This window comes from Ambystoma mexicanum, chromosome 6p (genome assembly GCF_040938575.1).
Source record: "Ambystoma mexicanum isolate Mex_15411 chromosome 6p, UKY_AmexF1_1, whole genome shotgun sequence".
NCBI lineage: Eukaryota > Metazoa > Chordata > Amphibia > Caudata > Ambystomatidae > Ambystoma > Ambystoma mexicanum.
This window is the reverse complement of record NC_090935.1, coordinates 1,348,599,340-1,348,626,057: the sequence shown is the minus strand read 5'-3', so window position 1 is coordinate 1,348,626,057 and position 26,718 is coordinate 1,348,599,340.

The following is a 26,718-nucleotide window of genomic DNA, read 5'->3' as shown; positions in this document are numbered from 1 at the left end:
AATATTTAGTGTCCTGATTGTCCGTATTGTTTTGTTTACCAAGGTATTGTGTGGGTGAGTAGCGCTGCGTGTAGAAGTCAGCTGCTGGTAGGTAAGCACAGCGTCTTAAATTTGTGCGCGCCTGGTAATGTCTCTCCCTTTTCCCTTACAGGAGTGAATTATGTGATATTAGCGCCTCGTGTCCGGGTTCAGCACTACCGGAGACTTGGTGGTCTGGTAAGTTTCCACCGAGGCTTTGGTAAGTATGTATTGCGTTATGAGAGAGAGCGCAGTGCAATAGTTTCCGAGTTATTGGGGCGAGCGCAATGACTAATGTCTCTTCTTTCTTTTGCAGGGGTTTGTGCGCTCGTACAACTGACCTGATTCCAGCGTCACGGAAAGATTCGGTGAGCATGCGCGGCGTTATTGAAGTGTGCGTGCTAGCGCTGTTCTTCTTTGTTCTTACAGGTGCCGGTGTTGAAGTCTTTGACCGGAGATAGCTGTGGCATGGAGAAAGCACGGAGTACCTGTAAGCAGAAGCAGAAAGTTCCGGAGCAGGAAAGCTGAAGCAGGATGATCCGGAGCAGGTAAGCTGAAGCGGGAGGTTCTGGAGCAAGTAAACAGAAGTAGGATGTTCCATAGCAGGTACGCTGAAGCAGGATGATCCGGAGCAGGTAAGCTGAAGCAGGATGATCCAGAGCAGGTAAGCTGAAGCAGGATGATCCGGAGCAGGTAAACTGAAGCTGGCTGATCCAGAGCACGGAAAGTTTGTTGCTGATGCAGCACACAGTAAGCAACACGAAGCACTGGAAGAATCTTGGGTGTCGCTTATATAGCGGTACATTTTAGAGCCTGTCTCTTTAACCTGTGTCTGTGCGATTTGAGGGAAGAGATCTCAATGGTGGTCTTTGCCCCTCCGAAAATTCCCCCAGTCATGTTTCTTTGGAAGGCTTAGGCAGACGACATCATGTTGTTTGACTACATCCAATTGGGTTTGCAGAAACTAATTACTGCATTTGTCGTCAATTGTAAGACATTGTTTTTTGGCCATCAACCCAGAGAAAATGAAGATTATGGATTTTAATAATTTTAACAACCTGTAAATTATTCACGGGTTTGAAATAAGCAAAAATTGCACATATCGGACAGTTTTATTTATCTAGGGTTCTTGGTTTTTAATAAACCTTCTAAGGGGGGGATTTTTGATTATTTGAAAAAGAAGGCATTGTGCCTTGGCTCGCAGATGTGCTGGATAAAGAGGAAATATATGGGACATTTTCAGTCAAACCTTTAGTATCTTTCTATGTGGGTAAAATGGTGCCTAAATTGGAGGAAAGCATTGAATATTCCAAACAGTGTATTGATTCATTGCCTAAGCTAGGAACTTGTTTTAATTTCCCTTCAAGCCAGGTTAGACTGGAAATATCTGTTGTTAATGTGGAAGTTTTAGATCCAATAGAACATTCCTTATATGAGAATATGGGCTCTGTGTTGGAAAAAGGGTCAAATAGAACTTTGACTCTATTTAGGAATCTACGTACTAAAATGGTTGTGAGACTGGGCAATTCACTGGAAGATATTCAATCAAAATTGATGTTGATCAAAAAAGCCCTGTATGTTGTAAATTGGAGCAAAACCACAGAGAAGGTCTACAATTATTCTTCTATGGAACACCTCAGATATGAACATAAAAAGGTTGGTATTTTGACGAAATATCTAAGTTTATTCCCTAATAAAAAAGGGCTAGATTTATTCTTAAGGTTTCGATTAAATATTCTTTTAATGAGGGAAGTCTTAGTTAGAAGGAAAATGTTATCAAAGGAATTATTAAAGTGCAGGTTTTGTAATGAATCTAATAGTTTGGAAACACTAAAGTACCTTGTAGTTAACTGGCCGAACCTTAATTTTAAACAACTGTTACATTTTAATCATCTGATTTATAGTCCTGATTTGATAAAATTGTGAGGTTTTATGGTATTATTTACGTGGTCACTCAGATAATGGAATCTTTTTGTTTTAAAACTTTTTTAATGTTATTAAATTAAGTGGAGATGGTTTTCAAACATTGTGTATTATGAATTTCAGGGATGATGGGGATTTTTGGAGGTTGATTCCCTTTTAACTGTGTTTCTCGAATGACCGTTTTTTAATTAAATGATGCAAGTGGGTTTTGTGTATTATTGTAAAGGTATGCAATGTACTCTAAACAATTAAAATGTAGGCGATTTAGGTGCTGCTACGTCTGAGTCGGACATTTCAGCATCTGAGACTTATGAGCCCATAACGAGATTGAATTTTTTAGATGAAATGCGACTGTTGTCTCAGGATGGGAAAAATCAAAAAAGAGGCAGGGGCCGGGGCAAAGCAATAGGAAGAGGAAGAGGACAGAAATCACAGGCAGGAAGACAACCCACCGAGGCCGACGTGGGAAACGGTTCAAAGGGGCACCAACAGGGCAGATCAATGCGATCTGGGACAAAAAATTAAAGACCGATACCATGAAGTGTTGTCAAATTATCAACTTATCATCCCATGTCCTTACCAAACCTCAAACCTCGCTCCTCTCATTGGGCCTCAACTTTTGCCCCTCTATGAGTTTTGACTATGTGCAAGCACACATCGATCTTGACAAATTTTTTCATAAAATCAAACTTAAGAAGTGTTTCTCTACCAACCCTACTGTTGTCAAACATCCTACACCACGAACTGGCCGCACTGATTTTCTCATCTCGGATATTCCATCACTCATGGATCTGACTTGCCTCAATGATGACCAATTTGAATCAGCCAACTTTGATAGCAATCCAAACTGGGATGTACGCACCAAGTAAAAGAGCAAATCAAGACTTAATCCACAATTACTGGTGGGGGGCTGCATTGAGGCATTTCATGATCTCTGTGTCAGTGACCTGAGAGAACTGCGGCAAAAAAACAGCAACATCAAGTAGAATCTCACTTTTGCACAACGTCGGCCATTGGTGAACTTCAACAACTATCCAATATTATTATTAAACCGGCCGATAAAGGTTCTAACATTGTGATCCAAGACAGGATGAATTATGTGGCTGAGGCCAATCGACAACTGCATGACCATTTGTGTTACACTGAGCTTTCCAAACATCCATTTCCGGAAATACGAGCAGCACTGACTGCTCTTTGTACCAAGTGGGCCAGCGAAGACTTATTAGAGGATGACTTGGTCAAATTCCTTATCCCCGCATGTCACACTATACCCACTATTTACTTTCTTCACAAAACACATAAATCTCTTAAACATCCTCCCGGTAGGCCGATCGTCACTTTGTGTGGCTCATTATTGGAACATTTGGCTCAATTCATTGATGAAACGCTGTTTCCATTTGTATCAGCGTTGCCGTCCTACCTGCGGGATACTAAGGATTTTCTACAACATATTACTAATACTCCTTGGGAAGAGTTGGCACCACCCCCCGCACCCTGAAGGACTGCTGCAAGCGGTGGGATGACCTGCAGTTGAGGGTGCGGAGCATCCTCTCCGCCAACCGCAGTCAGGCACTGCAGACCGGAGGGGGCCCAAGTTCCCTAATGAAACTGATGGCATGGGAGGAGACATGTGCTGCACTGACTGGAACGGAATCCATAGAGGGCGTCAGTGAAATGGAGTGTGGGGCACCATCATCCGCTGATGGAGGTGAGTGTCCAAAGTCAACACTGACAATGCCAATTACATGATATATAGACTCCCAAGGGACGTCCAAGGCACCTTGTCCTGGTGCCGACCCTCCATCCAAATCATGCTGAACCAACTGCCACCCAAGCTAGGCCCAAGTACAAGGTCATTACGCCTATCTCACACAGTGCACAAACTGGCACATCCCATGATGCACACTGTGCAGCTGGGTGGCCAGTGTGCGAGTCAGACTGCACAGTACCAGGCCAGGATGAGTGACTCTGACACCTACGTGCATATCATACACGATTATAAAGTAGTGCTGTTGCATACCCAAAAGGCCACAAACCCCAAATGACTGAAATGTGAATGTAGCCATTAATGTCATTAGCATCTCAAACAATCACTCATGCCGTCCCTCTCTTCTACCCCCACAGGCAGTGACCATGAGAGCGGGGAGCCCGAGACCAGCTGTCCCAACACCTCCAGGGGCAAAGGCAGGGTGCGCCGCATACCAGCCCGGAAGGACACACCCAACCAGGGTCCTCAAAGGCCCATGGAGGGTGCACCACCCCATCCCTCCCTGCATCGGCGCAAGGTACATTGACCACCCCAAGGTCAGAGGAGTCCAGCATTGCTGGGGAGGTGGCAGCCACGGCCCCCCTTGAAATCGTAGACAGCACCTTGTCCATCTGTGGAGCGTCAGAGGAGGAATCATACCCCACCGTCCACACTCCAGAGCCCAGCAATCACCCCCAGGTGTCGTGCAGCGACTCAGGGGAGCCTGACACACCTGGCTGATGTGCACGTGGTGAAGCACAAGAAGACGCCAATCCCGTGCCCGGTCCCCCAGTCGAAGCCCTGTCAGGGCATGTAAGCCCAATCCCCTGCAGGGATGACACCCCGTGAAATGATGCATGGCGTGCGGCACAGCTCACTGCCCTCATCACTGAGCTGATGGAAGACAACCGCCGGAGCAGGGTGGAGTGGATTGACGAACTAAGGGCAATGCGTCAGGTGGTGACGGACAGTACAAACCGCCTTTGCGAAGTCCTCTGACGCATTGCAGATGCCCTTGAGGCTGCGCATCCCACTCAGCCGGCTCAGCAAGAGGACACCCCCTCATCCAGTCGCTCAACCCCGGCAATCCCACTGCAACGTTCTCTACGTTCACAGTGCTGCTGAGACGTGCATCCCCCGGGCTCATGTACCCAGGATCATGGAGTAGTTAGCATAGCTGCCACATGTGGCCTTGATGGACACCATGGGACTACTGTTGGGGAGTTGGGGGGAAGGGGTGGTGGGTGTGGGTGTGTTGGGGAGTTGCGGTGAGGGGGTTGGGGGGTGAGGGTGTGTTGGGGAGTTGGGGGGTAGGGGGTTGGTGGTTGGGGTGGTGGAGGGTATGTTTACACTTTTGCAGTTAAATTTTCAATACACCGTTTGTGTCGCAAAGTTACACCTGTGTGGACATTCATCATTGAGCATGTGTATATGATATCTGACAGTGCATGTGCCCATGTCATGCCATCCTCTGCTGACTTGTGTTTCGGTTTTGATGTCCAATCAATGTTTGCCACACGACATGTCCCTCCTGTGCACCGGCACCATGATGCTGTCCTGCCCCTTCCTCCTCCTCCTACACTCCATCTTCATCTGGTGTTAGCAGTCCCATGTCAGGGAACAGGGCCACGTTCCAAGGGATGCACATTTTGTTCAGCATTACACATGACATGGGGGTCTTGGACCCCGACGCATTGCAGTAGATGGGTGCCCCACCCGACCTGCTTAGGCAACTCATATGTGCCTTCTACAAGCCAAGTGCCTGCTTCATCTCCACACATGCACGGGTATGGGCAGTATTGTAGGCCTCCTTGGGCCTGTTCTGTGGGTTCCTGACAGGGGTCCTGTACCATGGTGTCAAGGGACAGCCACCATCACCTGCATGTATAGGCAATGAAGGTAATTGATTGGACTGTCATGGTGGAGAACTGAACTTGTTTTACATGGCAGCAGGTCGTTAATGGCCATACGCACATGTCCATGGATGCATTTAACCCAATCATGGCCCGATATGTGTCCTGTGCAATGGAATGATGTAGGAGGGAGCGTCTTCGACATGGTCTATGAACTATGGCACGCACATCTTGTGGTACAAGCATCCTTTATGCATGCAGCATTCTTGAGGTTAGATCCATGAAGTGCTGTGTACTGTGTGATTCCGTAGTTGGGTGTGTTGGCTGTAGTCAGTGGCATATTCATCATACTGCACTGATCTATGGTGACTTCCACCACTCCTATGGGTTTGCCGAACCGGTGATGCAGTGTGGTATCCCTGCTGGCCTCAATTCAATCCACTCCCAGGGATGATTCTCCGGTGTGGTGATATGCTGGAGGCAGCCACATAGTGCATATGCAGTTTGTCTTCCTATATGCCCTTACGGTGTGTGATGGCCGCCAATGAGTGGTGCATGTGTTGTGGGTTGTGGCCTTGTCACATGTTGGTCATGTAGTGTTAGGTGTGTGCCTTATGTGGGTATCTTTACTCATGTGCCGTTACACTGGCTCTGTGGCACGGTGTTTGGTGGGGTGCACATCGTGCACTGGCGTCAACATTTCATCCCGGCACCCACCTCATGACGCCGATGCACTGGCATGACACAGTCAGACAACTCACCAAGCAGCCAGGCACATCGTCATGCATGTCGCCCCATGTGGCAGGGTAGCGTGGGGTTCAGCTGGGCCATTGAGTCATGAGTTGGTCCTGGATGTCGGGCCCACCCATGTGTGATGATCTTGCTTGCGTTGCATACCGTCTGCACGTTGGTGGAGTGGTATTGCTTGCGGTTGCGATACGCCCCCCCCATGCCATGCAGGTCCGCCTACTCCACGTGGGTGCAGTCAAGGGCACCTATGCAATTTGGCATGCCTGCCAATGCATGGGAGGCAACTTTTGCGTCGTATATCTCCTGGGTAGTCCATGGTACGGATTTGTAGTCCATTGTGTGCTTGAGGAGGTGTTCCAGCACTTGGTTCTGTGTCCGTGAAATGAACGGTTGTGATATGCCATGCTTGGGCCCCACTGTGTGCTGTTAGGTGCCTGTGGCATGGAGGTGTTGCACAGGCACCACCTTCAGTTGAGGGGGGATAGCGGTGTGCATTTCTATGATGCTCACTATCTCGTCATTTCTCAGGCCAACTATGGTGGTGATGGTGTCACAGTCAAGCTGGTACAGGGTGTGAATCTGCTCAGGGGTTAGCTTGAGGGACCGGACCTGATGCGTGGGAATGGGGGCTGCTGGGGTGGTGACGGTGGCTGCACTGCTGCTGCATGCTGGGCCTGTCTCACCCTCCTTCTCCTCCTGTGTCTCCTCTGTGGTGGGGCCTGGTGTTGTTGGTGTTGTTATTGTAGTTGTGCCCTTGCAAGCAGGGCCTTGTGCTTCATGTACTGCTACCACTATTGTTATCATCTTGATGTGGGAGGGGGTGTGGTGTGTGGGTGTTGTCCTTTTCTGCTGTGGTAGACTCCATTGGCTACACCTGTGCTGATTGTGTGGACCTGTGGCTCTGGGAATTACTGCTCAGGGTTCTTTACATCTTCTCTGAGATGCCTGTATGTACTCCATGCCGGTAAGGTACTTAACGGGCTTGAGGAGGCCGTTATTTATGTGTGCGCGTTCCTTGTCATCAGCTCTGGTTCACGCCATGCCGCTAATATCGGCATGGTGTTTCGCACACGGGACCCAAGATCGCTATTTACTGCATCGTACTTTACGGTGCCGTAAATAGCGGTCTGATTGGTCGGAATAGGCCGTAGCGGTAAAGGATGCCATTAATCACTTACCGGCATCCTTTTTCCCTTACCTCCAAGCTCGGAATGACCCCCAATGTCTTTTTGTTTGAGGGGTCATTTTTCCGGCAAGTTAGAGGCACTGCTATGGGCAGTACATTTGCCCTGTCTTATGCTAACCTCACGATGGGGATGTGGGAGGCTACTTTTTCATCTGAGTTACTTCTGTCTAGTTTTCCCACCCAGATTATTTTCTGGTGGCGGTACATTGACAACGTTTTTATAATTTGGAAGGGCATGGAAAGTGATTGGCTATCCTTTGTTAAGAGTATTAACACTAACAAGGCCAATCTCAGCTTTACGGAATGTCATAGCTACACTGAAATCATCTATCTGGACGTCATTGTCATGCTTGATATCTCAGACATCCACACGGCACTACACAAGAAACCCTCGAATACCGGCCTGCCCCTTCATGCCAACAGCTGCCACCCTCCTTCATGCAAAAAAAGCATTCCCTACGGTGAATTCATCCGTTTCCATCGGAACTGCACCAACATTACTTGGTTTGATCATCACTCTGCGCTGGCAGGTGCTGACTTTTTGAAACAAGGGTATGATAAAAGAACTATCGAAATGGCCTATGCCAAGGCACATGGAATGTCTAGAGATAAACTTCTGTGTGATATTAATTCTGTCAAAACTATCACCAATGACGAAACTAGATTGATTATCTCGTTTGACAATGCCTCCAGCAACATCCGCAAAATTGTTGAGAAACACTGGCGTATTCTCACTTTAGACAATGACCTCAGCCCCATATTATCTAAACGTCCTACCATGACATATAAACGCGTGCTATCACTTAGAGATAAAATCGTCTCTAGCTTTCTGTCCCCAGTAGAAAAAAATCCTTCTGCCGCTACCTGGCTCTCTGCCTCACCCATAGGCTTTACCAAATGCATGAAATGCAAAGCCTGTGCACATGCTACTGTGCTGAAATCATTCATACACCCGGTAACCAAAATTAATCAGGAGATAAAATATTCGATTAATTGTGACACTGCTTTTGTGGTGTATGTTCTCTCATGCCCCTGTATGAGATGGTATATCGGGAGTACGACACACAAACTTAAACTGAGAATTCTTCAGCATCTCAGAGCGATCAAGAACTCTGATCCCGCGTACCCCATGGCCAAACACTTTAAACAGGAACATGAGAACAATTTCCGGTTGTTAACATTCTTTGCTGTAGCACATGTGCCCACTCATCCTAGGGGTGGGGATTGTTTTCTTAAACTGAGACAACTTGAAATAAGAATCATTTTGGACTTCGATACTAAGCATCTGAAGGGTCACAATGTGGGTGAGGAACTGCATACGTTTCTGGGCACCTAATCCCCTCCTGTGTTTTTCTCCATGCCCGGTTTTGAGTCTTCCTTCTTCTTATCGCTTCCTTTCTTTTGATTTTGAGTATGTTTATTAACTATTCATGACACTATTACTTTGTTCCTCAATGGGTCTTTTGGGTTTTGGTTGTGATTATTTAATTTCTTATTTTTCTATATTATCAACTCCTCTTTTTATTTGGCTGCCTATATTTGCAACCTGTGGGGGAGTGGTATTTACCTCTTTGTTCTTGTTGGGGTTTCTTTTGGCCCTTACTTCTCTGTGATCATCCTTTGCAGTCCTTTACTTTTCATCTTTGTTGGTCCCTCCTGTTCGCCTGATCTAATGGATCTTTATGCTTGCTTGATGTAATTTTATCTTGGCTTCCATATTTATATGTGTTTTTATGACCATAGGTGTCATAATAATTGCCATTATTGCACTTTATTGTCAGAGTTGTTCCAGCCTGTCTGCACTTGTACTTGCACTTTTAGATGGCTCTATTTTATCTAGGCCTTGACAACTAGAGGCCTTGTTGCCATGTTGTTGTATCTGCTTCTATTTATGCACCTTACTTCTGGGACATCGTCTGTACTTGCATTATATACTATATGCCTTGGCTTTATCTGCAGAGCGGCTATCTTTGCCACATTGGCTGCCTTTTTTGACGTTGTCAGTGGAATGATTAATTGCTTTATTTTACATGCTGAGGAATTTACTATTATTATTCGGGCTTTTTCAATTCTCCATGCAACCATTTTTTAATCAACTGTTCAGATCACCAGTATCTTTATTATAAGACTTGTTATGTTTCCCTTGTCGTATGTTCAGGTATGGTTGGTTCCTATTATGCCTTTGCACATTGGGTCATTATTGTATTGCCCTCAATGGTGGTGATGTCATCTCCATTCCTGCACTAGCACTTTAGTTCTTTGAACATTTTTACAACCTCTGTGACCTGGGTACCCACCTGCTATTGTACTTTTATCTGGTTGTCATGGTTTGCCCATTCCTATTGCTTTCCTCACCTGTATCTAAACTCTGCCACATTCGTGTGCCTATTTTAATATTTGTAATTTTTCCTGTTAGCCATCCCTGACAGGTAGCATTTATTAATTGTGTGCATGTATTCTGCGATCTGGGGACTATACTGCAGTATTTGACTTTATGCTTGCTTTTTTAACTTGAATACAATGTATTGAAAAGAAAAATCGTGCAACCAAATATTAAGCTTATCCCTGGCGACAGTACTTAATTTTATGTTTATTTGTTTAAATGTTGTCTGCATTAGTAATCCTCAGATCCATGTGTGGCTGCTACACAGAAACAATTTAAGACTGAAATGATGTGAGATATATATTTTTACTCCAATGCGACAACCTTATGAGTTAAATTAAGTTCGGTGAGTATTCAAATATAGTAAAATATAGTAAAGAACAAGTTCAAAAAATAATAATTTTCACAATCCAATGCTGCTGTTCTGTTATGTTGTTTATTGCAAATTCCACATGTTATCATCACATATGGGAATCCTTTATCCAGAGGTTCATTTCACACTTGTTCACTTTGTAAACCAAAATAACTTTTCAATGTCCATTATCTATTTTTCACTCTCAATTTCCAATGTCTATTTCGCACTCTCATTTCCAATGTCTATTTCGCACTCTCTACACGTGTTTCCCCATCGCTCTTTGCAATGGTTCTTCAGGAGAGTAGATTCTAATCAGGTTAACTAAATAAATCCTTCAAAAAGACCTTTTCAGAGGTACTTTCACTTGTCCCAAATTTGTTGTATAAATCACTCTTTATTTCTATTGACTGTTCAATTTTGTCTATATTTTATCTTGATCAGCTCACTGCTGCTGACTCCTTTCGAATTCTGGGTTTCCTTTGGATTTCTCATCAAAAACACGTCCTTCCTGGTCCTGGTCGCTCAACAGAGTGCTGCTGATTGCTTTCGCTTCAAGGAGTCAGCAGCAGTGAGCTGATCAAGACAAAATATTATACAAAATTGAACAGTCAATATAAAATAAGACTGATTAATACAACAAATTTGGGACAAGTGAAAGTACCTCTAAAAAGGTCTTTTTGAAGAATTGATTTAGTTAACCTGATTAGCATCTACTCTCCTGAAGAACCATTGGAAAGAGCGATGGGGAAACACGTGTAGAGAGTGCGAAATAGACATTGGAAATGAGAGTGCGAAATAGACATTGGAAATTGAGAGTGAAAAATAGATAATGGAAATTGACAAGTTATTTTGGTTTACAAAGTGAACAAGTGTGAAATGAACCTCTGGATAAAGGATTCCCACATGTGATGATAACATTTGGAATTTGCAATAAACAACATAACAAAACAGAAGCATTGGATTGTGAAAATTATTATTTTCAGAACTTGTTCTTTACTATATTTTACTATATTTGAATACAATGTATGTATGGTATTTTGATGTTTATTTTGACTTTAATGTTTTGCATGTTTTCTTATGTTGTTTTTCTCTCAATCCAGCATTATATGCGCACTATGCGCTATCACTGTTCTGCTGTGCCTGCACTTTTTGCTGGGACAGGTTGGACCCCAGTTTACCATGCACTCTATGCTCCTGTCCACCTGACAACATGGCTGCCATTGTTTCCATCTAATGCTATGGCTTACTGTGAGAGTGACCGACAGAGATGTAGGACTGTTGTCTGCTCTGTTTGTATTTATGCCGGGAGACCCACTTCCCCTCACGTATTTTTGGAATTTTTTGCATTTTTATCATTAAAAACATCTGTATCAACTACACAGTGTTTACTTTTTTTCCATATGTCCTAATTGTAGGAGTGCGGTTCCTCTCTCCTCCTTTCCAGGATATATATATATATATATATTACACAGCCTAGCGGCTGTGTAGTTATGATTAAGTTGCTCATCTCATAGGAAGAGGACTTTTTGGGTGGCTTATAACTTCGCTCCCCCTGGACGAATCCTCACCAAACTTTGCACACAAAGTATATGACCCACTCTGAATATTCATGCAACGTTTGGTGAGGTTTGGTCAAGGGAGGGCAAAGTTATAGAAGGGACCCAACATTTCTTTTTTTCCCATAGACTGAATGGAGAAAACATTTCTGTCGTGCCTACAGCCCAAACTGCTGGACGGATTTTACCCAAATTTGCGGCAGGAGCAGTAGCTTTGTCCAGAAAGCTTGATTTTGTAAATTTGATGAAAATCCATGCAGTAGTTATTTTTAAAACGACCAAAAAGTAGGTCTAAAAAAATTAGTGATATCTATGTCCGCTCCACGGACACACTTCCCTGTTCGCTCCGCGGACAGGACATTGATTGGATAATCGGCTTGCGTCATGTCCGCGGACATGCAAAGTGCTCTCTGATTGGCTGGGATGAGGCGTGAGGTGCGCCAAATTGTTTCGATGTGCCCGCCAAAATCCAATTTTGGGGAGTGTGCTGGTGTGTATGAGTGCTTGGAGAGGGTGAGGGAGTAAGAGATGGGTCAAATGCTGTATTTGTTTAGGTGGAGAAGGCTGTGATGTGTTCGCGGTGTCCGCGGTCACCTCAGTTGTCCGCAGACATACTAAACACTGGGCGCACTACTGGCTATTTTAGTTCAGTATGATGTTTGTTTTGGGTCGTTAGAAGAGCATTGGGTGAAGAGGGTATGTATTGAAGAGTTTGTATGTTGGTTGTAATTATTTTTTAGAATGTTAATTGAAGTGCACAGTTTTGAGGTGGGTGTATTATGTTTTTGGGTTGTGGTCATTTGGTAGGTGTTTGTTTCTATGGGTGTGTTATGCTGCGGTGGTTGCGACCAGGGCCTAGAGTCTTCGGTATGGACCCAAGACTCTAGGCCCTGGCCACAAACACCACAGCATAACTCTACAATGCTACCAAACATTTTGATTGTGGTATGTGGGCTGCTTAGGGGATATGTTTTCAAAAATGTGAGTACTGATTGGTAGTAGTGTAATAGTGTTTATAGGATAGTGAGATGATGTGTGTTAGCTTGTTTGTTGGATTGTGTGGGTGCACTACTGGTTATTTTAGTTTAGTATGATGTTGGTTTTGGGTCGTTATAAGAGCATTGGGTGAAGAGGGTATGTATTGAAGAGTTTGTACGGTGGTTGTCATTATTTTTTAGATTGTTAATTTAAGTGCATAGTTTTGAGGTGGATGTATGATGTTTTTGGGTTGTGGTCATTTGGCAGGTGTTTGTTTCTATGGGTGTGTTAAGCTGCAGTGGTTGTGGATAGGGCCTAGTGTCTTGGGTGCATGGCCGAAGGCCGTAGGCCGTAGGCCATGCACCCAAGACTCTAGGCCCTGGCCACAAACACTGTAGCATAACTCTAAAATGCTACCAAACTGTTTGATTGTGGTATGTGGGCTGCTTAGGGGATATGTTTTCAAAAATGTGAGTACTGATTGGTAGTAGTGTAATAGTGTTTATAGGATAGGGAGATGATTTGTGTTAGCTTGTTGATTTGTGTGGGCGCACTACTGGTTATTTTAGTTTAGTATGATGTTGGTTTTGGGTCGTTAGAAGAGCATTGGGTAAAGAGGGTATGTGCTGAAGAGTTTGTATGTTGGTTGTAATTATTTTTTAGATTGTTAATTTGAGTAAACAGTTTTGAGGTGATGTATTATGTTTTTGGGTTGTGGTCATTTGCTAGGTGTTTATTTGTATGGGTGTATTATGCTGCAGTGGTTGTGGCCAGGGCCTAGAGACTTGGGTGCATGGCCGAAGGCCGTAGACCGTAGGCCATGCACCCAAGACTCTAGGCCCTGGCCACAAACACTGTAGCATAACTCTAAAATGCTACCAAACTGTTTGATTGTGGTATGTGGGCTGCTTAGGGGATATGTTTTCAAAAATGTGAGTACTGATTGGTAGTAGTGTAATAGTGTTTATAGGATAGGGAGATGATTTGTGTTAGCTTGTTGATTTGTGTGGGCGCACTACTGGTTATTTTAGTTTAGTATGATGTTGGTTTTGGGTCGTTAGAAGAGCATTGGGTGAAGAGGGTATGTGCTGAAGAGTTTGTATGTTGGTTGTAATTATTTTTTAGATTGTTAATTTGAGTAAACAGTTTTGAGGTGATGTATTATGTTTTTGGGTTGTGGTCATTTGCTAGGTGTTTATTTGTATGGGTGTATTATGCTGCAGTGGTTGTGCCCAGGGCCTAGAGTCTTGGGTGCATGGCCGAAGGCAGTAGACCGTAGGCCATGCACCCAACACTCTACGCCCTGGCCACAACCACCACAGCATAACTCTACAATGCTACCAAACTTTTTGATTGTGGTATGTGGGCTGCTTAGGGGTAATGTTTTAAAAAATGTGAGTACTGATTGGTAGTAGTGTAATAGTGTTTATAGGATAGTGAGATGATGTGTGCATTGGTGAGGGGAAGCACTTACTAGTACTCGTTCGTACTTCAGACGCTGTTAATGTAGACATGGATTTCTTTGTTTTTGCAGTAGTAGTGCTTTCTGATAACTGTGCATAGCATTTACATGCACTTTTCTTTGCCTATATGCATTCTGTATATTTTATTCAGAATTTGTTAGTTGAATGTGCTTTAGAAATTAGTACAATAGTAAGCACACAGAGCACACTTGGCTTCGTAAGGCGGTGCTATTGGATGTTAGGAGATAGAAGAAATAATTGTATGCTTTGTTTGCTATTTTTACAGGGTAAATGGCAGGAACTGTATGGAAAAGTATGCAATGTATGTATTTGTGAAGGTGTGGGAAATAAATCTGAAGGATTTGCTGGGGTCAGTAGCTTATTACTCAGTAGGTGATTACTAAAGTACGGGGTGATTCTGTGGTGCTTGGAGATGGGAGAGTCTGAAATAAAGTAACGGTTTCAAGGAAGGACCTGGTGCTTGTTTTGCAGACTGAAGGGAAGGGGGAAGATGTTGTATGTCTTGCTTTACAACACTGTACATAGTTGTAGATGATGTGATAGATATGACTGCACCTGTGCATAGTTGAATGCTGTTGTGAAATCTAGAAAGGAATGGATGGCCAGCTGGAATGAGAGAGCTGTGTAGATTGGAAGAACAGTTGTAGGGGCAGTGGTGTTGTTTCAGCTGGGAGCCTTTCAAATGATATTGGCTATCTGTGTGCATAAATAAAGATGCATGTACTCATCCTGGCTGCGTGTAATTTTATAACACACTAGAAAGCCTTTTTCCATAATTATACTGTTATTTCTGCCATCTTTTAACATTAAATGACACTTTGTTAGATAGCTGTGTGTTTTGTGTCTGATTACTAATATAGTCATTTGTAAAGGAAGTTGAAATGATAGAATGTATGTGAAATATGCAGAATGTATAGAAAGGAAATTGTATGTACATCTTATGCACTATAATGCATTAAATGCTCTCATGGTTGAAATTTGGTTAAATACATGGCAGTGGTTACAGAAATGATAGAATGAATAAAGAAAATAACAGTTTGTACATTGCATTTAATAATATGGGTAAATAAAAATGTGGAGAGCAGACAACTTTGCAAGTGACACTTGATCATATTAGATGGGAGAAATGACAGTAAGCTTGTTTCACAGGTTACACAGGGTAAGTGGCAGTTACTCTGTTTATATGCATTTATACAAGAGATGCACATGTACCATACATGCCAATCCTCCCGATTTCGGCGGGAGACTCCCAATTTTTCTGTGAAAAATATTGTTATTTGTCACGTTCTCCTGCCAAAAATACATCTTTGCCAAATGCATTGTTATGACACAAATGTTGTCTCCTGATTGCTAGGAGGAAATGTCCCTCCCAGGTGGGTCGGAATGTTGGCATGTATGATGTACTGTGCAAAAAATATTCATACCTGTACTTTGTGTTCATGCATGTGGATGTGCATGAATCTGCAAGTAGAAATGTTGGAGAGTTCACTAGTAGTTTCTGTAGGTGCTTTGCTGTCACAGTGCAATTGTGATCAACAGTACATCTAAGTGCTGAATTGTGATGATGGAGTTAGATAAAGAGGTCTTGCATGTGATTGGTGGATGGTTGGTTGACTGCTTGACAGTAGTCAATGAGGGAATGGTGCAGAGAGTGAAGTGGAAAGGGTAGAAGGGCTGCCCTAGTGTTACTTATGTGCTCCGTGGACAGCACGGCTGTTCGCAGACAGGGCATGCCATATCCGGTGCTTCTAAGCATGAAATGGGAGTGTATTTTGAGCATTAGCCAATCAGGTTTTGAGGTTCTGCTTCATATTGAGAGAGGCTGTGTATAGTGAAGATGGTGGAGGTGAAGAAAGTCAGGGTGGTGGTGCTTGGAGATATGTTTGTGAATGCTTTGGAGCAGTATGCTAAATCTAAAAAAGGAGTGGAAGTGGTGTGGTGCACTGTGCCTGGTTTTAATTTGCAGGAAATGCTAGAGGTTTGTCAAGATATGGCTAAGTATTATAGTCCACATGTGGTTGTTCTGCTATGTGGTGCTTTGCATTTGGGCTATATCAGTGCCCCTAGTTTGTTGCAAGATCTGCAAAACTTGGTTCAGGCAGTCATGAAAGTGCTTCCAAATGTGAAGGTTATTTTTTCTGCTTTGGTACCTGGGGCAGTATGGAACAATAGTTCTGTTTTTTGTCCTCAGCAAAATATTGGTAGGTGCTTAATCAACCGAGGCATGTTTGCTTTTCTGACTAGAGCTGGCATGTTCTTTTGCAACAATGAGAACATTGACTCTGGTAATGTTGATTACTTTAAAGTAGATGACATGTCTTTGGCCCTCATTACGGCCCTGGCGGAAATCGCGGTGCTAAATGCACCGCGGAGCACGGCGGAAAGCTGCCGATAGCGCCATGGAGGTTGGCGGATTTTCCGCCCCATGCCGACCTTGGCGGGGCGGTAAATCCCCAATCCCCATTTTACCCTTCCCCATTCCCATTTTTGCCCCATAGGGTATAATGGGAGTGGGGAAGGCGTTAATTGCGCCACCGCAAAATACGGTGGCGTAATTAACATCAAGGTCCCGTAGCGCCATGGATTTCTCCGCCCGGAAAAAACAGGCGGAAAACGTTCCATGGCGCTACGGGAACTCGTAGTAGGGCGGACGGGTCCGCCGCGAATAACGCTGGCGTAAACCCACTCCGCCAGGGTCGTAATGAGGGCCTTTGTCTTTTATGGGAAATGCCATGCTGGAACAGAAGGGTTGCTTTGGAGAAGCTAGTGTGAAGATTGTTGGAGGAAAATAAGGAAAAAAACAAAAAAAAATACAAAATAAAAGGCGTTTCTGAAGCATCTGCAAAAAGCTAACCTCAAAGGGGAAATGGGGCACACTATTTAAATTTAAATTCCCCACGCTCAGATTTTTCGATTTGTCCGCGGACACCGCATATGGGATTTTTGAGGTTGAGAGGGATGCTAATGAGACGTAGCACAGCAAGGAATTGGTCAATAGGGTTTACTGGGTGTGATGTGTGAGCAGAGAGTTTGTCAGAAAGTCTTTTTCCTGAGAGGAGAGGAAATAGCTATGGCTGTGTGTTTCAGAAAGCAGATTGTCTGGATTTTGGGAGACTCGTGGATAAATTGGTTGGAGGTGCATGCAGATCGCTGTGGAGTGGCTGCACAACTTGGATTCCCTCATGTGGAAGTGCCCTGGCATGGAGTGCATGGAATGAAGTGGCTGGATTTGGTACCTCTTTGTGCTACTTTGGTGACACAGTGTCATCCAGACAATATTATTATTCATTGTGGAGGAAACAGTTTAGGACATGTCTCTGGAATCTCTTTGCAATTTGCAATGAAAGAAGGACTGCGTTCTTCTTCATTTGGTCCACAAATGGAGAAAGCAAGGCGCAATGTCAACAAGGCTATTTGTGCCTTTTTGAGAGATGTTGGCATGTCCTCTTTTCACAATGAAAATATTATGTTTCGTAGTACACATATTTTTTGCAGAGATGGAGTATATCTTACTTATGCTGGCAATCAGATTTTTCTGCGAAATATACAAAATGCATTGCGACCCTTTTTGGAATTATAGCAATCCATTTTGCAGTAGGTGTTGACCATTTGAAGTTTTCGAAACACAAAAAAACACCACAAAAAAGGCTCTTTTCAGAGCCACCACTTCCTCCCAGAGAAAAGTGCAATGGTTGTTAAAGGGCAGCACTGCACAGATTTTAGATGTCCGTGGACAGTCCGCAGACTTCTAAAAATGCACAGAGCCCTGTGCATTTCATTGACACTTCTCTTTTTGAACTGTGAAAGGCGGCTCTGAAAAGTGCCTTTTTTTTTGGTTTTTGTTGTTTTATATTTTATTTGGTCTTTTAAACACGACACACAAGGAAAGGAAGGTTAAGGAGGGTAAGGAAGGGGCACCAACCACTGGGATAAGAAAGGGCAGGTGGAGAGAGGAAGATGTAGGGTGGGCCTTATTCAGGTAGGTTGCAGTTCTTCTGATGCTCCTTGACCACGGTCTCGAAAGCACTTCCAAGGTTCTCCAACCTGCAGAGTACTGCATCGCATTACATGCACAATACTGTGACCCTCGAAAGATAAGGATCAACAGCATCATGTATGGCCTGCAAGGCTGCTGGAGGGATGCGCTGCCCCAGAGGAGTGTCTCTTGTGGTGGCAGGAGCGGAAACGTAGGATGCTGCAGAGGAACTCAACCTACTAGGTTTATCACAAGGTACAACCTTACGAGTACCCCCACCGTGGAGCAATTTTAGGTGTTGCTTCATTGAGGTAGTACCATAGCTGTACAAATCTGGTTTCCCACAACTCAGCACCATCTTGCACTGATTTCAGGTCACCTTGTGTGCACATGCTTTTGGTACTCCATCAACAGTGGTAAAAGACCTCCACACCCAAGATTCACGGTGAAAACTAGTAGTAGGGACATCCACTAACTCATCCTCTTCATCCTCTTCATCACTCTCCTCTGTATCCTGACGCCTGTTCCCCTCTGCAGGCCCTCGGGCAGGTGTTGGTGTTGGAGGGGTTGGGGGTGTTTCTAGGACAGCAGTAGCACCAGCACCAGCCATGGATGCCATCAGGACAGTTGTTTCAAAGAGCAAGAGCAATCCTATGCAAAAAGGAGCAGTCTGTCCTGGAAGCCCAAAAACAGAATAAGGAGCAGCTCTGGGGTGTGTCCCTTTATAGGGGTGCTTGGGTGCGCTTCACAGACACCCGCGCTGTACCAGAACACTTTGAACACTAAGAAAGGGCTAAAGAAATTCCAGAAAGTATGCAGATCGCCAGGGACATAGTGTAGGACATGTACAAGGGTGAACGTTTTGAGAAAAATACCATGGATTGCTGAAAAAAGCACTGTTTAGGTGTCCGGGGGCCCGGACAGTGTTTGTTACACTTAGTGCGGGTGCGGACACATGATGATGTCGAGGACACGTTGGCAAATGGGACGGCTGTCCGTAGGACACCAAATGCGCGGGGTCGGGTCTACGCATGCGTGCGGCTGTTCTATAGACAGTCTTCCAGTCCCTGAACTAAGTGTGACACAGGTGCGGCGGACAGTTGTTCACAGGCACAATGTTCGTAGGGGCAAGGGTGTGCTACACATGAGCACGGGTATTCTACGGATAGTGTTCAGATCCCCGAACAAAATAAATATGCGTCACAACTTTGCAGACAGGCGGACATGCTATGTGTTCTACGGACATATTCATTCTTGTTACGGACAATGCGAACAGCGGGAATGTTCTTAGGACATTTTATTTTGCAAAACTACGAACATGAGGACATCTTTAGTGTTCTGCGGACACCCCCATTTTGACTACAGCCAATTCGAACAGGTATAGTGTCCTCAGGACACCCACATTTTGGTGAATTGCGGACAGTCGGACATCAACCATTTTCATTGCCAACAATGCAAACAGGTATAGTTTCCTTAGGACACGCCCATTTTGGTTACTTGAGGACATCCTGGACAGCCGCACTGTCCGCGTACACCCTAACTGCCTTTAAAAAAAAATAAGACACAGAGGAATATACTAACACCACACTTAATATTTTATTATTGTACAAAAGTATTAAAATTATGAAAGAGAGGGGGAACCAGAAACTGAAACAAATACAGGGAAATTAGGGGTTTGGACATGATGGATGGTAGGGCAGGAAGGGATTGATGTCTCATCATAACGTTTTTCTTGCTGGGGAGGTTTTGGGGATAGTTGGCTGGGACATGGAGAGGGGGAACAGGTACATGTGGGACAGTGAAATGTAATGTTTTCTTTTATATGCTCCTCCACAAAGTGTTTTAAAAGAATTACAATTTTCATTAACAGAAGCATTTTTAGCTCCATTCGCTGCAGAGGATTTTCTAACGTCTCTCTTGGTATATTATTTTTAATGTCTGTATGGTCTGTTAAAAAACAAAATGTGTTAAGTACACATAAAGTAATGGTTATTAATTGGCTTATAAAGAGAAGTGTAGTGTCTACCATTAGTATCACTGTCTTCACTCATTTCATCCCGAGGAAAATGTTCTTCCAGCCATTCCAAAGTACTGGACATTTCTGTGTAAAAAAAAAAAAAAGAAATATTAGTTTTAGTGTACCTAATACAGAAAGTTTATAAATATATACAATAAATGTAGTGCACTCACTAGTTTCTTGCTAAGTTTTGCTGTTACTGCTGCCTAGGTGTCCTGTTGATTTTTGCTGTGCAGTTTCTGTGAGGAAATTCTGTTGGAGGCATATTTATTGTGCTTTGGTATATTCCACTATGTTGCATATGCTATGTAATTGACTGCTAGTGTCTTACATACACAGTTTCACTTCTTATTTATTATTGAATGTAATTTATGTATTTGCTGCGTTTTTGAACATGTTTAGTGTTTTATTTGGATGATATAACAATGTAAGATACCCCCTGAGTTTTTGGATAGTGTTGATGTTTTCCGAGTCTGTCCGCGAACAGGCGCATGGTCCGCGGATATCAGACCCACTAGCGCAGGTAGGGGGTTCAGCATGTTCTATGTTATATGTATATAAACTAAGGGCATCCTGGTAAACATTTATCAAATTTACATTATTTATATATCTACATTCACTGAAAAAGCTTTGCTACAGGAACGTTATGGTTAAGTTGCGCTACTAAAAACCTAAGAAATTCAGTGGAAAAAACTTTGTTAAAGGTGATGTCATCTTTGATGTCCTGGGTGTCAGTCTGAATATATAGTTGCTCATCCCAATGGAAGACCTCTTTTTGGTGGCTTATAACTTCGCTCCCCTTGGATGAATCGTCACCAAAATTTGCAACAACAAAAAATTGCCATGTTTGGGGAGGTTTCTTGAAGGGGGGGAAATTTAAAAGGGGTGTTCCAAATTTCTTGTTTTTCCCATAGACTGAATGGGGGAAAACTTTGCACATGCCTACAGCCCAAACGGCTGGACGGATTTAAACCAAATTTGCGGCCGGAGCAAGGGCATGGTTCAGAAAGTGTGCATTTGTGAGTTTGGTGTAAATCTGAGCAATACTTTTGATGCAATGATTTGAAATGTAGGTCTAAAAAAATTAGTAATATCTGGCTCTGCTGACCCATTTCCCTGTTCACCCTGCGGACACAAGTGTCATTGGCTTGCAGTGTGCCGTGATGTCGGCGAACATTGGACGCGGCCAGTGGTTGGCTGGAGGGAAGCGCGCTGTGCGTCAAAATGTTTGGGAAATGCTGCCATGGTGTATGAGAGGATAGTGCAGCGGCGGAAGGGGCAGCAAAACATGTTTTCGACGATCAGGTGGGTGAAAGAGGGGATAAGAAGTTTGGCGGCGTGAAAAGCGAAACATATGATATATTTGTTTAGGACGAAGAAGACAGTGGTGCCCGAGTGGTGTCCGCGAGCATTGCAGCATTTTGCGGGGACGTCTTCAGCCGACTACCTTTTTTCCTGAGTGTATGGATGCTCCATTGGGAATGGGGAGTGGATTGCGGATGAAATGAAGATATTGGTAATGTGTTGTGGGGGTGGTTATGTTACTTTTGTGGGTCCTCATTGTTTTGCGCCGTTTAGTATGGGTGCCGGTGAGTGTGGTACGTTTGTCAGTTGAGGGTACATGGCCACATGTTCCCATGCATGCCTCCATTGCCTTTTAGTGGTTGTGGCCAAAGCTTTTGCTGTTGGGTGCATGGGCGGAGGCCGCATGCAGCCAAGAGGAAAGGCATTGGACACAACCACTGCAAGGCAATGGAGGCATGCACGTGATCAGTGTGATAGTGGTATGTGGATTGTATACATATGTCTACAGAGTGCATTCGCTTGTCCTTTGCCCATTTGGGTAAGTTATTATAACCGTACGACTGTAGCACACATTGTGCGCGATGGATTATTAACGCAGGTACTGACATATATTTCTTTGTCGGGTAGCTCCACAGGCGACTACCTTGTGTGATGAGTGTACACAGACTCCATTGGGGATGGGGAGTACATTACAGATGATATTAGGATATTTCCATTTGGTGTACCATAGGTGTGCTGTGCCTGCCAAGCCCCTACTGCCTTGTGCGCATGGCTAGGGCCCTTGGACCTAACAGTGTAAGCATTGGTAGCAAGTAGGTTTGACATGGTTGCTTTGTGTGTGTGGTTTGTCAGCATTGTGTACATTGTTTATTCCATGGGTGTCATGATTATTAGTACATCCTACAGTGTTTAGTGAATGGCTGAAGCTGATGGAGTGAACACTCCTGCAGTGTGTCAAGTGGGTGTAATGTTGCAATACTGTGGACATAGAAGTGGATAGGGTGGAAGTGCATATTTGATTGGCTTACGTAGTGTCTGTTGCACGGAGTGCTGACTACTTTATTGCTCTATGAAGTATTGCTTTTGTGAAAACAATAGAGTGCTGGGAGAAGGGGAACTGTTGTGAAGATTTAGTGGTTCGGTTGGCAATTGAGCGTAGTATGTGAATTACAGTGGGTAGGGGTGCCGGAGCCTGTCTAAAGTTTGTAGATTGTGGTACCTGTTCAATGTTTCCATGCATAGCTGTATGATGGTGCAGTGGTTGGGTAGGAGTGGTGGTGGCTGTAGTACGTTTGTGGATTGTGGCAATTTCGGGTTGGAAGGAGTGGAGGCATTATGGTGCGCTGCCGATGTGTGCAGTTTCAGCATTGTGCTTTCCCTTTGCAAAGAAGTGGCCATTTTCGCTACTGAGGATGTTGTGGCTGTACACTACGGAGCAATGTATTTGGGTTACGCGCCTTGTTCATATGTGTTACGTCAACTCAAGAGGTTGCTGAAAGCAGTGAAGCATTTCTTTCCCACTGCGAAAATCCTTTTCTCATCCATATCACCAAGAAGAGTGTGGGACTGTTCTATTGAAGTTTGTTCATACCCAGAGGGCGGAAGGTGTATCATCAATGCAAGCATATGATATGATATCATATGATATATGATATTTTATTTATATCGCGCTCATACACAGGTGTTTCATAGCGCGACAAGGCAAGGGAGGGGAACAGGGGAGAACGAGACAACGATCTTACTAGGCCCAGTGACATTGAGAATGTGCAAGTGCATGGGAGAGGGGGAGAGGAGGAAAAGTGCATGGAGGGGAGGGAGAAAGTGGAAAGTGCAGAGCAAAGGAGAAACAGGATAAATAATAATTAAAATGAATAAATAAATGAAAAGATCAGCACAAAGCGGTAGTGCAGCCAAGTGGCGTGCTATCAGGTGGTCTGATAAGTACACGAGGGAAAAAAAGGGGGGGCTGTATGGGTACAGATACAAACCCCAGTGCAGGGGGTGGCCGGAGGCAGTGCGGTAGGGTGGCAGGATGAGCAGGAACCTGGGACCAGAGACAGAGGGTGTCCCAATGCAATGTGCCAAGAGAGCAGATCAGCAGGGGAGAGGGGGGGTGAAGGCAGAAGCAAAGAGGAAGGTCTTGAGGTGCTTCTGGAACCTGAGATGGTTTTCCTCAAGTTTTAGAGTGGCAGGGAGGCTGTTCCAGAGGGAGGCCCCAGCCGAAGACAGAGATCTACCCCCCAGCTTGTTTCTTTCAAAAACCTCTGACCCTGAGGGAGTTAGAGGAGGAGGAGCGAAGAGTTCGATAGGGGAGGTATTTACGGAGGGATAGCTGAAGATATTTTGACTCAGGCCCCAGAAAGCCTTGTGGACAATGCAGACGGTTTTAAATGTAATCCTTGCATCCACTGGGAGCCAATGGAGAGATTTCAGAGCTGGAGAGATACAAGCCCAGGGCTTGAGAAGGTGGGGAGAAGGTGGCAGCGAAAGCCTCAACTGACAAACGCTTCATAGGTCGGATGTCCGAGAAGGTGGGTGGCAGTGTTGGTGTGGGCTTGACTTGGGGGGAAGAGAGTGAAAGATGAGAGAAGAGGAGAGGAGAGGAGAGAAGAGTAGAGGAGAGGAGAGAAGAGGACAGGAGAGGAGAGGAGAGGAGGCAGTGGTCACTCCAGGAGAGAGGAGTAGTCAGAGGGATAGAGAGGGGGAGGCCAGTAGAGATCAAGACATCAAGTGTGTGACCTGCAGTGTGTGTTAGGCCAGAGGGGAGGATAGAGAGAGCGAGGGAGTCGCAGAGGTCGCAGAAAAGCAATGATGAGGGACAGGGAGAATCGAGATGGATGTTAAGGTCACCAAGGAAGAGGAGTTGAGTGGTAGTGGCCTGGAGAGAGGAGGAGAGGTCAGCCCAATCGGAGAGGAAAGAGGTGATTTGACCAGGGGGCCGGTATATAGTAGTAACAGTAAGAGAGTGGCTAGGCGAGAGAGAGAGCCTGCATAAAAGGCATTTGAAAGAGGAGTAGGTCTGTGTGGGAATGACAGTGACAGGAATCCACTCAGGAAAGATCAGGGCTACACCGCCTCCAGGCTGGGTGGATCTGGGTGCAGAGAGGATCTTGTAGCCATCAGGGAGGAGAGTATCAAAGCTTGTGACTGAGCTAGCTGTGAACCATGTCTCAGTAAGACTGAGGACATCAAGGCCAAGTTCTTCCAAGAGGTGGCAGATCTCAGAGGAGTGTTTGACAGCAGAGCGGGAGTTGAGAGTGGCAAGATGAAGGAGGTTGCCAGCCTTAAAGACCTTCCGGGTAGGGGTACAAATCAGAAGTACGCTCTGCGGAGAAGTAGAGGTAACCTGAAGTGGGGCAGAGGAGGAGGGAGAAGTGGGCAAGGTAGCCGAGGAATGAGAGGAGGGGACAGGAAGTTGATGAAGCGAGGGAACCTCCTATCGAAGATAATGAGATTGGCCTGAGGACCTTGGACCATGACAGTGCCATTTAGGTAGACATTGAGGATGATTCTAGAGGAGTCAAAGGAAGCCACGAGGACTTCCCATCGAGTGCCACCATTAATTGGGGAGGAGGAGACAGGACAGAGCACAGAGATCATATATGGGGTCCATAGATCAGGCGAAGGAATGACAAAGAGGATGTCGGTGAGGGTCTGTCTGGAAAAGGCGCTGGAATAGGTGTCAGTGATAGGGAAACCTGGGTTGGAGGCCAGGATATCCTTTTTAAACTTCTTCTTTCCAGACATAGTGAGAAGGGAAGAATAGTTGATAGAGAAGCAATTGGAATAGATGGGAGAAATAGAAAGCGCCATGAGTGGGAAGAGATAGGAGGCAGAGGGAGGAGTATGCAAGTACAGTGGTATGGAAGATTCACTGGGCTAGTGGATTACAATCAGAGGGCAAAGTTAAATGCAGAATATACCCAAGTTTGATTTTCAATGTAAATGCAGAATACACCCAAGTTTGATTTTCAATTCATATCAACTTTTTTGTGCAATGCTGCAATGGTCTTCTGTAACAATGACATCATTCATTCTGAAAATGCATACTTACTCCACGACAATGGCATTTCTTTGTCCACCATTGGCAATGGTCTTTTGTTGTCCCATCTACCGGATGCGTTGAAGAGCTTACTGTAAGAATGCATGTAGTACAGAAAAATAAAAATCTCTATATAAAAACCACAAAAATTGTGTTTCCTTAAAAGCATCTTAAAAAGAAAAAAATTACAAAAGGCTCTTTTCAGAGCCATACCTAAATATGAAATCCCCTACCCTTAATTTATTCCACCACGCCCGAACACAGCATGAAAAGTCAGCAGACACCACGTTACTTCCAGGATTACACGTGCACCATCCAGCCCTTTTGCAGAATGGTGTGTCTGTGGCAGCTAAGAGATTGTGCCATAAGGTTTCTGGGTGTGGTGTGAGCAAAAATGTGTTGGAATCGTAACATTTGCAAAATAGTCACCAATTAAACATTATAGCACTGTATATATTCTTGCTAGTATGTAATTGCAAGAGGTACTACAAAGGGTGGCTAGGGATTTGGACATGCATTGTGAATTAAAGCCCTGACTTCAACTCTCACCCAATACCCACTGTGTTGCTTTCTTCTTGCCTGTGGACAAAGCGACCCTCCACAGGTTGCTATGAATAGTACAATACTAAAGCGAATGTATATATCGAACATCTGATGCACTAATCCTAAACAGCTTGTGCACTGACGCTGCCATATGTCTGAATGTCTCGACACGGCTAATGCATTCTCGCAGATATTGATCTGCAGCACAATGTATGACATGTATCACGCCAAAAAACTGCTATTTGAACATCTTCAAATATAGCAATCTGTGCATCTAAGGCAAAGTACCACCACTTGATGGTACGAGATTTGCCGTAGCTCCAGAATTCACAGAGATGAGTAAATTGTGACATATACGAATGCTTTTCATAAGGTGAAACGCAGTTTCATTACGAGGACCAACAAGACAGTTATTCAGGCAGCTGCACGTAGCCACAGTACCTTTGCAACCGGCACTCATAATGTTTGAGATCCGAAGACTCTGCTGTTTACTTAGTTGTCCTTACATTTAACTGTCTGCGACTTAGCAAGCAGCTACAGCACTGCCATTTTCCAGACTCACTACGGACTGTCACATGTGCAGTGCAATCTTTTTTGCAACT